This window comes from Protopterus annectens, chromosome 2.part2, assembly GCF_019279795.1.
Source record: "Protopterus annectens isolate FY-2018-M chromosome 2.part2, PAN1.0, whole genome shotgun sequence".
In the NCBI taxonomy this organism is placed as follows: domain Eukaryota; kingdom Metazoa; phylum Chordata; order Ceratodontiformes; family Protopteridae; genus Protopterus; species Protopterus annectens.
Window position 1 is genome coordinate 80914137 of NC_056730.1, and position 14690 is coordinate 80928826.

A 14690-nucleotide genomic window follows, 5' to 3' on the forward strand; every position below is an offset into this window, starting at 1 on the left:
TCTGTCATTTATTGTTGTGTTTCACATAATATGCATTGATATGTACTTGCGTTCTTTCCACTGTTATGGCATGCTATTACTAACCCATGTTTTGTTCATAATTAATCTGTACTTATTGCTATACCTTCATCATCATGGTATGTCAGGGTAGACCAGTTCCTAGTTATCTGCCTACCTTGCCTCAACTATCTGTTGCACCAGGTCTTAGCACATCTGGAACCCAGGTTGGTGGTGTCCCCTCCACTGCCCTGCACCCCCTGCGGCGTCGGGTGGAACTGCTTCAGTGAATGGGGCCCAGTCTCCCCCTGGGAGCTGTGGTGGAGGGGCTCTAATCACCCATAGGCAACTGCTGGTCATGGTGCACAGGATCATTCATTGGACCTATGAACATACCCTGCACCAGATTGAGGGCACACTGTTCAACCTTGTGTGGTAGGCTGGCCCTGACACCCAGTCTCCAGCACAGCCACCTTTGGAGCAGTGAAGGAGCAGTTTTCACTGGACATGGGTGGGGATGTCAGTCATGCTGCTGCCATCTGGAGGCACATGCAACTCTGATTCCACATCACCCTCACCATCAAAGGTGTTTACCCCTCATGTGTCACACACTATCCCTGTCTGCTGTCTTGTCTGTCTGCTAATGCTTCCTCTCCTACCCAACTTACCTCCCCACATGTATCTATGTCCCTTTGTCCCTTCCTCAACATTCCACTCTCTCCTTAAAAAAAGGGCACTTGTCCCACAAAAACAATATCACCCCATACATAGCTCTCCATTTCACACACATGTCCACTGGGCACAACCAATTTGGTCCAATTGGCTTGATAACACATTTATGTTGTCCTCACCCCTCTCTCTGGAGTTTGAGAGTCCAAATTCATCTACAAAAGCTGTCAAAATGCACAGTTGTTGCTGTACAAGAAATAGATAGCAATGGTTCTTTCCTATACCCGTCCTACATATACCTACTTGCATTTTACATTGTTTTACCCCCAGTTTGCCTCATTTCATCACTTTCCTATTACCTCTTTTTTTTTCTTTATATTTTTTTCTATTGGGGGGTTGTACAAATTTGCATGGAGTGGTGTGCTGCGCCGCTTCACTTAGTCCAGCTTAAATGAGCTTTAAAGAGCTCTAATGTCTATATGTGTCTATTACATTGTTACTCACATGTAGAAAATAAACACCTCTGCCAAGTGCTGAAACCTGGTCCCTCTCACCTATAGCATACTGCATTAACCCATCATGTTTCCAGCAAAACATACTGCTTGCTTCTTACAGTCTTTATGCATGTAACTGAAATAAAACCTAATGTGAAAATTGGGAGTCTACCCTGGAATCTGGTGCAATAATAAATAATAATGAAGACATAATAATGGATGGAAGTGAGGCCTTTGATAGCAGATATATGTGTCCTTTATCAGCAACTTGTGGAAATGCACCTGATTAGGCAGCAATAGCAAAGTACATGTACAACTGGGACCCTCCTGCAGAAATACAACCATATAAAGCCATGCACATACTCATGGATGTAGAAATGTTTCTCACAGCCTGTATATGTGCACATATATCTTGAAAATATAGATGCCTTCACAGTGTCTTAGTAGCACAATCTATTAAATGCCTTGCATGCAGTATGTTTTGCCACACACAGTCCTGGGTTCAAATCCAGTGTTGTGTCACACTTCAATTACATTATTGTGACAACAGCAAGTTATGACTGAGTCATGCAATCTTACTCCCCACAGGTTACTGCTACTTAATTAACTGCTACCCAGTTTTGCAAGACAAAGGCCTGCAGGCGGAGACACAATGCACATATCCATATATCCTAACTATATATAGCCTACTACTCTGTTAGTCGCACTGTTGCATAACAGACATACCTTAACCACATGCCCCTATTGCACTGTATAGAATACCCCTTGCCCTGGCTCTGCCATAATGACAGCTGTCACACAGCGGACACAGTTAGACATACAGTTTGCTTTCCACTAAAGTGTTCACACTCCCCCTATGTGTGCTGCTGCAGCCTGTAGCATACATATCTCCCAAACCCCAAGAACAAGGGAACCGGACACAGCCATACTTAATGGGAGGGTTGCGCAAAGATCCAGAGATGGAGATATGTTTAACAGCTTGCCCCTACAAAGATAGTATGTTGATAGAATAACAGCTATTGCAGTAGCATGCATAGTCTTATGGGTATGAAGTGTGCACACACACATATGTCTCTTCTCTTACTGATCTCAGCCCCCAATGATTACCACTGCACTGCCAGATGACCACACTGGTATAAGATACTGACCACACATATGAGGCAAAACCATAGACATACTTCATAAATCTCTACAGTGGATGATCTTTGTGCCTACCATCTGTGATGTTGTAGTCTCCACACCGCAATAATGTCCATCTCAAAAACTAAGACAGGGGCCAAGGCCCACATGAAGGTCTTATATATTATACTGCGGTAGCTAATGATAGTGCAGTACAGCTGTTTTGGCTGCAATTAGCAATTCTGAACCACAGATTGGTGCAAAGGCAATTATCTGCTAATGAGCAGTACCTTAAAAAGGCAAGCAGCTGGTTATGGGGAACAGGTCTGTATGAGACAACACATGCAGAGAGTGTATTATCAGAAGATTACTAGAAGCAAAGTTCAACAAAGGAGTACTGAACTCCACCAGGTATGTAATATGTTTTTCCATATAACAGGATGCAGATGGGAGGATGGAGGTATGAGGAATAGGGATTACAAATATAAGCCTGTCTTAAATCTATGGTGATGACTGGTCATTGATACTCTGCTGTCCTACACCTACACGCATGCCTCTCAACTGTCCCTGATTCCAATCACATCTCAGCTCTGTCCCTGTCAATCCAATCAACAGTCAGCTATTATAGGAAAGCTAGTGGATTACACATAGTACACAGTGACAATAAGGGAGGGTGTACAACCTTGTAATGTCAAACAATGTACTGTAATTCATCTCTTTTCATTCTGTCCATGTCTCACATAATTAGTTCTAACATTGTAAAACTGTCCCTGAATGTCTCTGATGTACTCTGGCTAAGTCCCTGTTTCTGTTGACATTTGTCCCTGTTTTGTTGAGAGTTATGCCTTACATATCTGTCACCTTCCTACAGCAAGAACTCAGGACAAAGCCATAATTAATGGGGGGACAAAGGCCCAAACTCAGCGGCAGTGTTTATGTATTGCTCTTGCAAAGTAAGAACTTGAATAGACTAAACAGATATTACTGTAGCATAACTGTGTTCTGAAGGGTATGATGTGTGAAACTCAGATGTCTGTCTTTATTTTTTAACATCAGCCATCAATGATTGATCAGTCATTTGTCAGAAAGCCACAAGTTTGTGTGAAAATGACCAAGACTATGGGCAAACATTTTGACAGTCTGCAAACATCTATATAGATGAGAGGTATGATGACTACAAGGAACATATACTACAGCAGATTTGCATTGTGCCCATATAGTTGTTGTAATAGCACACTATTTGTCTGATAGTGGCTGCATGACATATTAGTGGGAGTTTTCCCATAGAGAATCACCACAGTAGACATCAGTGATGGGTGTAGGAATATACAGCAGAATCTGTCATGGCACACAGGGACATATCCCAGTAATGCTACTATCTTGGCAATAACCACACATGTAGTGTGTTGCCAGACTGTGAGGTATGACGTGTGAGGGAACAGTGGATAGTGCAGGTCATTATGGGTGTGCTAGATGTTTACATAGTGGACAACCATGTATCTGGCCCTGTAATGTGTTCCCCTCTTGTTGTCTTTCAGGAACCATGTACCACCGGAGACATGCACCCTTAGCAACTGCAGAGAATGACATTATACTGGATGGAATGAGATACCACCATCAGATCTTGCTGTCCAGGTGTATGCACGATTGGGAACAGTGGGCAGCATTGTGGGCAGATCTTCTGCATGCTGTCAATCAGATTGAACAACTGGACAGGACCTATGAGCAGGTCCAACATCGAGTCACAGATATAGTGCATGCTTCATGACAAATGGCAGCTGCTGTTGTCAGGGATTGTGCCACCACTGGTGGATGGCCTGCAACAGAACAACCACTCTTGGAAACAGAGGAATTCCTGGTAAACCTTGAAACAACCAAGAGCTCACAGACATCCATCACACCATACATCATGGAGGTGGGTGCCACAGTGCCCACAGGAGAGGAACAACCAAATAAGCTTACTGTGTTCACCAGTGTAAGACTGTATCACTCATTGTGGCAGACTGTACATGCCATTACATGGGTGACTGGTTTATCTGCATTGAGGGATTGGGGTTTATGCTCAGTTGTGCACACATACTCAGAATGTCAGCAATACAGCCAGTATCACAGTAGCCACTATACATGCGGATATATGCACATATTCCCTTGTAGTGCTGCAACATTTGGTTGTGCTGGCAATACCTCTCCCTCACCTTTTCATAGGTCCATCAGGTGTGGCCCATGTCCATGGTCCTGTACCTGGTAAGTGTGATACTGTTGTTTTAAAGATCATGTATACCCTAAGAAAGTTAAGGGCTGCTATTTTGACCTATGCACAACTGTTGTACTTAGCCAGAGTAGGATATTTGTATGTTCCATTCTGGAACAGTTAACTACAGTGCATTGACTGGGTAAACACAGGTGTGTAATTGTACAAACATTAACTATTAAGGCTAGTGAAAGCGGATAACATATGCATACTAAATCTAGAGCAATTTATAATAGTTTTTCAATCTTACTCACAAACACTGGCTAATCTACAATGTATGTACTGTACCTGTGTACTATGTATGTATTCTACCTACATTCCAAAGTTCAGCTGTACACCACAAATCTATTACTTACCTTTATTTTTAAAATTAATATCTTTTTTGATTGTTCTCCACTGTAACTGTTTGTGCCGCATGCCACTGTAAAAACATGTCTCTTGTAATTTGTGTGTATACTGATTATGTCTAAATAACTAAATGTGTCTGTAACTTTTCTTTGTGGAGCTTTTCTCCCCAGGCCTCTGCTGAAAAAGGGCCTTTTCGGCTCAGTCAGACACCCCCGGTTAACAAATGTAAAATAAAAATAAAATAAAATGTTTGCACTTATATTTAAGAGTGACTACACATCTGGCTATACATGAGGCAAGAATTCCAAGATGCCTGTTCAAACACAACAGGGAGATGGTACATACCAGAGGCGGTGATACTACTACTGGCATATCATTCTCAATATAGGTGTAATGGGTGTTATGTTTAGTTCTGTCACATACACTGTCATATTTCATACCTTACAGATGCATTATATAAGCAATGTTAACTGGATGCAGCTGAAGTGCATGTTATAACAGGCCTGACTTGTCTGTATGTTGTTATGAGTTTGTGTGTTGTGCATGGGAGCAGAGATGTGAAGATGTGGAACTTGTAATACAGTTGTGGATCCTCATCAATATGAGTCTGTGAGGATTACCGTACATAATAGTGCAGGTAGTAATATACTGCTCCTGTTTTACTTCTCACTAATGACCGGGGACATTGGAGTCTGTTCCCTTCACAACCTGATGTCAGTGTCTCATCTGATGCTAATGATGATGATGGTGGCCATAGTAAAGCACAGGTGAGGTTGTCAGTGGCTGAATCTGTCCCAGAGGTGGACATCCCTCTTCTGCCCCCATTGTCACCACACACAGTCAGTATGCCAACACATATCAAGTACCCAGAGGCCACGGATACTGGAGAGTCAGAGGGTGGCGACATTGAACAGGGCAGTATCACAACTATGGCATCAATGAGAGTAGACAATAACCATAGCCAGATAGCTGGCAAGGTCCCACAGAGGAAGATTGATGGTTGCATCTAGTAGGACTACTGTCCATCCACCACCTGTTGCAGGTGTGACATGATGGGTCACTCACTGCAAGTTTTGCTCTATCATGGAGGCACAGTCACATTCTGAATGCAACACCAGACGGATGCTAAAGGTTATGGATGAGCACAGTTTGACATCTGTGACTGCCTCCACTGCATGGGAGACACCCTGGATCAGTTCACTGCTGTAGTGGATAGACAATGGGATGAGATAGTGTCTGTCTTTGACTGCACAATGTCTGTGCTGGAGCATCTGGTTGGAGTTCGGGGGTCGGACACATAGATGAAGGTCAGCAACACCATCTGCTGGGAGTTCATGTGGCTATGCACAGTCATGCTCCCATAATGGCAGTACCTACAGTGCTACAGAGGGAAGTGTGCTATCCACACCACAACATGCAGGCCACACGTGGTCCTGGGTGGTCCCATGGGGGACACAGCCCCAGCATTTTGCAATTGTCCTCAGGTTCTAGCACCACATCTGACCTTGGGCATGATGGTGCCAGTGCTACTCCTGGCAGAGCCGATTCATGTGTTTGTAGCCAGAGATGGTGAACTGTCCACTCTACAATGTATGGTCCACAGATATCCAACATACACATGTGTAGGGCTAGCACTGGGCTTGACTGTGTACATGCACACACTCAAACACCACTGTCGCATGCACTTCGCCAACAGGCACACACAGCACCTCTCCATGGCCCATCTAACTCACACCCTTTCCTGACACACACAGATGCTGTCATCTGTTTGGCACAATGTAGGCCTCTGGCACCTCCACACCACACCCCATGCATGTGATGATACCTGAGCCACATCCCTGCCATCCATGCCATCGATGCAGGGAAATGCAAATATGTGTGTGATGCACGGGGTGACTATAGTACTTTATATGTACTTGATAGTGCAATATTGTTTTGCCATGGCATGTGTTGTGGGCAACTACAGGTATTGTATGCTGGCATGTGTTATGACTACACATAAAACTTTATGTATCTTTGTTGCAAGATGGTAGACTGGTGGTAGTGTTACAGAATTAAAGGTGTGTCCTGGACCTGTGTAATTGTTCATTCCAGGAGTCTGAGGGGTTAAACAATGGACACATGGTGGCAATACAGCATCACAGGATGGCATGGTGGCACAGTAGAAATATGATGTCAGCAAGGAAAGGCAGTATATGTGCATGGCTTCCTTGGTGCATATGTGTATAACAGTGTATCAGGGACAATGGGGACAGTCAGCATAATCAGGCTGACAAGGTCTGCGATCTTCGATACGTGTCACCCAGGTTTCCTGAATGTACAAATCTAGAAGGTGATGAACATCAGTTATGCTTATGTGGAGGAGGACAATTTAGATGCCAGAAGCTAGTCACATGCCCATAAAATGCATAACTATTCCATGGAGATAGCCCATATGGACATGTCCTTAGTGCTGTAAGGGGATATATTTACACACACACACACACACACACACACACACACACACACACACACACACACACACACACACACACACACACACACACACACACACGCACACACACACACACACACACACACACACACACACACACACACACACACACACACACACACACACACACACACACACACACACACACACACACACACACACACACATACACACACACACACACACACACACACACACACACACACACACACACACTCACACAGTTGGCTGATGTTAGATTAGAACCCCTACCTATCTACTATTACACACTACAGCTTGCACGGAGTTTATCTGATATTAGACTGTCAGCCAGTGCTCTTAAAGTGGAAGACATCAGCAGGCCTTGTAGAGAAGGGCAATTTAGAGGCCAGCTGCCAGTCATAGGGCAATAAAATGCATACCATTGCACATGGATATCCCACATGGGCATGTAAATAGTGCTGCATACATGAACACACACACACAAGTTGGCTGATGGGAAATTAGAACACATACTTATCTACTATTATATACTACAGCTCACAGTATTTATCGCACATGCCACAGGTTATGTCTGTTGTATATGTGGATGCAGACACAGTACTTGTGGAGTATGCAAAGTGGGCTTGTGTTAGCATGTGTCGCCTGCAGAGTGATACTGCTTGGTACTGTTATTGTATTTAGTGTCCTAAGAGTGGGATACTTGGCAATAGCCCTCCTATGTGTGGACAGTTACCATTATCGTCATATGTGTCTCTTTGCAGTTTGATAGGCGGACATGTGGCTAGGGCCAATATGGCCTGTCCAAAGGCATTTGTTAGAATCATTGTACATTACACCACCTGCTCACCTGTGTCTGTCTCAAGGGTCACATTTAGCAGGCACAGGGGTCTGTGGGTGAGTGGATTATGTAATGTTGTGGCCTTGGTCTGGTTCCATTGGACAACTGCTGTGATGTGTAAGTGCAGCTATCCCCATCATTCCGGGGTATGTGGGGACATTCGTACATCCCCACATATATCTATATAATGTGTATAACAGGGATGTCTCCTTAGCTGTTGTGTGTGTACATTATGTAAATGTGTTATGTACATACTACAGACATATTTCCACATAGCAGGTCTTCAGCTGGAAGAGGCATCAGACTTGGGCTCAAGTTAGCTAAGTGTAGGAGCATGCCCAGTGTGACCATCAGTACTTACAAGGTGATCTGATATTGTCTAAGGCATTCTTCAGCTGTTTGCTATACTCAATATGTGACTGGTACCTCTCAACTGTACAGATATTCACAGAATGTCGTGATTTTTGCCTTACATTTTTGGTCCATTTTTCATAACATTGTGGTTTTCAGGCATATTAGTGGTACATCATTAAAGATTTAAGTTAATATATAATGACAGACATTTGAGTGTCAGACTCCATATGCATCAGGAGATTCATGCTAATGCAAGACTTGTTTTCTATCAACTGTCTAAATTTGTAAGAGCAATATTTAAAGTATGTCCTTATTTTGGGGCTTTTTTTCCCACTTCTATTCATGGCTTTGCCAGATATTATGCTCTAAGTGGTTGACAGGTTTGATGTGACTGGGGTACAAGATGTAACAAAACACATATGGTGACAGTCTGCATACCTCTCACTGTACATGTTTTTGAGAATGTCCAACATTCTGCCCCATATGTCTTCTATGTTCCTCATACAGTTGTAGTTTTCCAGTAATATACTGTAGAATGCAGTCACTGAATTGTTGTAACTACTGACACATTTAAGTAATGGCCTTTACATCCCACAGCTAATCTGACCTGTTGTGACCTGCTGTTATACTAGCCACCTTCTAGGTTACTCAGAGCACATGTAATGTCTGTCTGTAGTTTTGGCCCTTTGGCCCCCATTCTGGCTGTCTATGTCCAGCTTTCTTGCAGTAACAGATTGAGGGGTTATGATAGTCTGTGGGAGTACCTCACATGCAAAAGTTGTCGATGCTGCCTGATTCAAACCATCAACACCATCACCCATGCTGATGTCCCTAGCCTAGTGAGCCACACCAGCCACCAGACAGAGAGAGATTTCATTCCTCACACTATCAACAGCATTCATTGTCACCCCTGCATTATGTGTGAAATACAACATGTGGCCAGGTTCTATGTAACAGCCCTGGAGTTGGCTGGTCTGCTGATATATCATTGCACACATACTTTTACAGCAGTTGTATGGAAACACTGATTTGTTGGGGGTGGGGGATGACCAGCCCATGCTCTGCTGGCATACACAGTTGTGCTACTGTTCTGTGACACCACTGTTTGGCATCAACCTTGAAATATTTAGTGGGGTTTCCAGCAATGTGGCCTAGTGAACATTATGGGGCACATACTATAGGACAGAATATCTGTTGTCACAAGTGGCTATTAGATCTTTGCAAGTAGCCCAGTAGCCCACTATATTCCCTTGCATATATGTGGCAGGTCCATACATATGCTACCATATTCTAGTACCCCTTACAAGTGGTGATTAGCTGTGTGACTTACCATGTGAATGCAGCAGTTGACAGACCTGTAGCTCTGGCCTGACTATGTCTGATGCATGCAGCCCACAGCCAATACACGGTGAGGTACATGTTGTGTAGAGTGGCTGGTATAATTTTTACTAATTTGTATGCAAGTCAGAGTAAGGTGTCAGTCCCTAGGACCCAAGGTTGTCAGTGCATGTGCTATGTATTGTCTATTGCCTAAGGCCAGAGCATACTAGGCATGCCTACATCTGCCTATAGGGTAAAACCTCAGGGGTTTCCTCCTCAGAGTCCCCCTGTGGGTGTGGCTGTGGTGACCTAGATACTGGTGTGGGGCAGTGCATCCCTTCCCTTTGCTGATCCTGCTGCAGCTGATTCCGCACAATCATATTGTGAAGCATGGCACATACTGTGAACGTGTGTGCACATGTGGCTGGAGAATACTGCAGGGATCCACCAGAGATATAGAGGTACTGGAACCATGACTTCAGCAGCCTAACCACATGCTCTGTGATGTTTCTAGTTTGTGCATGTACCTCATTAAGGCATTCTTCATTGGTGTGTGTGCATTTCTGATGGGTGTCATCATCCACGGTTCCTGTGCATAGCCAGCATCCCCCAGTAAATGGCCATGTGAGATGTTCCCCCCTAGCAAACATCTGGTACAACTGTGATATTTGCCAGATATGGGAGTTGTGATAACTGCCAGGGCTGCCAGCACACACATTCGTGAAAATTCCCTGGCAATTTCACACGATCTGGCAGTTGATGGAGTGGTACCCCATGCGGTTGACATAGATTCTACCCTCCTCACTGGGTGGTGTCTTGATGTGTTCATGAGTGCAATCTATGGCACCCAGTACCTCAGGGTAGTGTGCTACATGGTAGAAGTGTTGCATACTTCTGGCCCTCATCTCAGGGGTGAGGAGAAAATAAATGTGCTCATTGGCATGTGGTACATGGCATACAGGAGATGATGGAGCACCCTCAGTGCTGATGCCTGTGAGACCCCCCCTCATGTCCTCAGTTGTTGTTGTTGTCTTTTGGCTTTTCCCGGTTAGGGGTCGCCACAGTGGAACTTCGGTCTGCTAATGATTGGCAATAGAGTTTGACAAACGCCGAGGTGCCAGCTCGATGTTTAACCTTCAATGAAGGCACGCCCATTTACGCATTTCTTTCGAACACCCACCCAACCGCGAGGAGGACATGCAGACTCCACACAGAAGGCACTACCCGCACTCCAGCCGAGAATCCAATGGTGGAACCTCTTGCTGTGAGGCAACAACGCAACTGCTGCACCACTAAGGAAGTCCTCCCCTCATGTCCCCAGTTGGTCTTTGGAATATACCTGTAGCTTGTATCCTAAGAGCTACACATACCTTTGTTACCACTGAGATGGGTTCCCCCTCTGCTGGCTCTGGGTCTGAGTTGAAGTCAGCAGAGTTCAGTGAGTTATTATAGTATGTCCCTGTCCACCATGTAGCACTCTACAATCTCCAGCTCATATAGCCCATGGAAGTTTACCTTGGGCCTGAACACTCTTCTCCTTTTCAGTCTAGGCCTGTGGACAGCAGCAGCAGCAGCATTGACCTCAGCATCTAGCATATACAGAGGTAGCAGACCTGCAGCAGCCCCTAGCATTTCTTCAGTTAAAAGTACCAAGTCTGTACTCCACTGGTGCAGAAGATGGGGGTGAAATCAGATTGTAGGGTTTATGCAACCTTTATAGTGCTCTGCTGTATGTGCAGCCTTTGAGATTGGCTACCTATGATGCATTCCACCTACCAAGTACATCATTTTTATTTTATTTTATTTTACATTTGTTAACTGGGCTCGTCTGGCTGGATACATGTCCATTTTCAGCAGAGGCCCGAGGAGAAAAGCTCCACTATCAGACTAAGACAATACAGTTTAAGAGGTTACTAAATAAACAAACTATACAAATAAAAAGTAATAAAATAAGGCAATATCAAATGCATATATATTTTTTCTGTACTAACAGCCTTGATGACAATCAAAACTGCACCATGCCACCATATAAGGTAAACAATGCTCAGTAGTCACTGCACACCCCAATGAAAAGTCAAAAATTGCTCAGCATGGCAGCGGTTTGACACACAAATAGGTGCTCAAACCCAGTGAAGCACATGCTCAGATGTAAACAAAGCTTATAGGAATAAGGCAGACACTGTACACCTCTGCTGAGCACAGAGTTGCACCTTCCAAACAGGCACCGCTGTATTCCAATGAGCTTAAAAGGGCTTAATGTAAGGGCATACCAATTTTGATGTCACTGACTTTATAGTTAAATCAATGTAAGTCAAAATTTAGCTGATTGTCTATGGTGACGCCTAGCAGCTTAGTGGAGTAGTCAGGTTTGATGACAGTGCCATTACCTGATACTATTGAAAAGGTGATAGGGGTGGCTTTAGAGGTTGGGGTGAAAAGTACTAGTTTGGTTTTTTTGGGATTTAGGAGGAGACAAATGTGTTGAAACCAGTTTTCTGCTGCAGTGCAGACCAATTGCAGCAGAGTGGAGTTGTGTTGGTGAAGAAGCAGAGCAGATGAGAGTGGAATCATCTGCATACTGTATACAGGTAGAGGTTGGGAGGGAAGTGGGCAGGTTATTTATGAAAATAGAGAAAAGTAAGGGACCTAGGATGGATCCTTGTGGGACGCCAATAGTAATTGGGAGTTGGGAAGATAGATGGCTGTCCCAGAGGACTGCTTGTTTTCTATTGGTCAGGTATGAGTTGAACCACTGTACTGCTTGTGAATCAAGTGAGAGGGATTGTAAGGTATCTAGGAGAAGTTTGTGGTTGACCATATTGAATGCTTTAGAGAGGTCCAGGAATAGTGCAGAGGAGAACAGGTTGTTGTTGCGGTTTTTATTGATAGAGTCAGTGAAGGAAAGAAGGGCAGTAGAAGTACTGTGGAAGGGTCTAAAACCATGTTGTGAGTCTACAAGCAATCTGTTATTCAAGAGATAATGTAGAAGTTGATGGTGTATGCAGCGCTCCATTATTTTGGATAGAGGTGCTAGGAGGGCAATAGGCGGAAATTGGAGAGTTAAGAATTTCCTCCTTTGTGAAGGGGAATGATATGGGAGATTTTCCAACAGGATGGGATTTTGGATTCAGTTATGGTTCTGTTTATTAAGATGGAGACTGGGTAGGCTATTTCAGTTGCTGACTAGTTGCAGATATTCAGCTGGAAGCTTGTCTGCAGAAGGGGTACAGGGTTTGAGTTTACATAGTAGTTTACGATTATAGGTTGTTGAGACAGTATTAAACTTTAGCTTATCGGTGTTGTTCTGAGTGGGGGTAGTTTGGAGGGTAGGGGGGGGTCATGGTACTTGCAAGTGAGGTGACTGTTTGAGAGAAGAAATTGTTGAAGGTGTTGGCTATAATGTTAGGTTGGGTTTCTACTAGGCCAGCAGGGGTGGGAGTTTTTGTGTTGCCTGGATGGAGTAGTTTGTTTATTCCAGACCAAAAGTGTTTAGTGTTATGGTGTTGGTTTGTTGGTTTGGTATTGAAGGTGGTAGTTTTTCTTGTCCAGATAGATGAACTTTTTGTTTTGTTTCTCAGGTATTTGTAGTTTTGATGGTCAATTGGGTTTTGTTTGACCTCCATTTAGACCACAGTCTATTTCTAGCCCGCATAGTTTGTTTAGTTGTTTTGGAAAGCCATGGGGCTGCTTTGGAACTGACTCTGACTAGGCGGATGGGGCATGCTGGTTTAGAATCAGTAGGAAAGTATTGTTAAAATGGGTTACTGCTTCATCAATTGGGAGGTATTTTAGAGTGGACCAGTTATATTCTTTGAGTTCATTTTGAAAGGATGCTAGGTTAAAATCTGTTTTGTTGTATTTGGTAATGATAAGTTGCTTGTTTGGGATTTTGATTTTTTGTTTAGTGATAAAGGTAAGGAGGTGGTCACTAATGTTGTCAGGGAGTATTCCTGTTTTATAGGAGAGGGGGTTGTTGTTGGTCAGTATCCAGTCTAGAATGGATTGTTTGTGGGTGGATTTATTTATTCTAGTAGGGGAGTTGATGGTTTGATGAAAGTCAAAGAGATTAAGGTGAGTGGTGGAGTTGGGGATATGCAGGAGTTCCAGTCAATGTTGAAATCGCCTAAGATTATGCTTTCTTGAGGAAAGCTACTGGAGGCCCAGCTAAGGATATTTTCTAGGGTATTGATGTTATTGCCTGGGGGGATGTAGGAACATATTATGTTTATAGCTTTGGATTTATTAATTTGGAATTTGGTACACAAAGTATTTCAGCGTTGCTGGGGAGGGGGCAAGGAGTTAATTAAGGTTACCTGAAGTTGGGATTTGTATAGGAGGGCCACCTCCGCCCTTTTTATTAAGACGATCTTGCATGTGAGTACTATAGCCTGGGGGAGTAAATTCGTTGTCTTTGGTGCTGGGTTTAAGCCAAGTTTCTGTGAGACAGAGAATATCAAAGGCATAGAAATCAATTAAGGCATGGAGTTGTGTTACTTTGTTGTTAATGCTACGAATATTTAGGTGAGCAATAGAGAGGAGTCAGTGGAGAAGGAGAGCTAGTATGGCTAGTATGGTTTGTAGTTGGGTTAGTAGTGGTGGGATTGAGGAGGGTATTGGGACCAGGGTTGGGGTGGATGTCCCCATCTATCAATAAGAGAGTTTGTGGGGTTTGAAAGACTTTTGTGTATCTGATGGGTATTATATAGAAGCGTTTGGAGGTTGTGATTTTGTAATGTTGTACTTTATGGTATAGAGGGAAGGCAGGACAGGTTGAAAGTATATTAATATGAGTTTGGTTAGGTAGAGAAGTGTGGTTGTAGCATT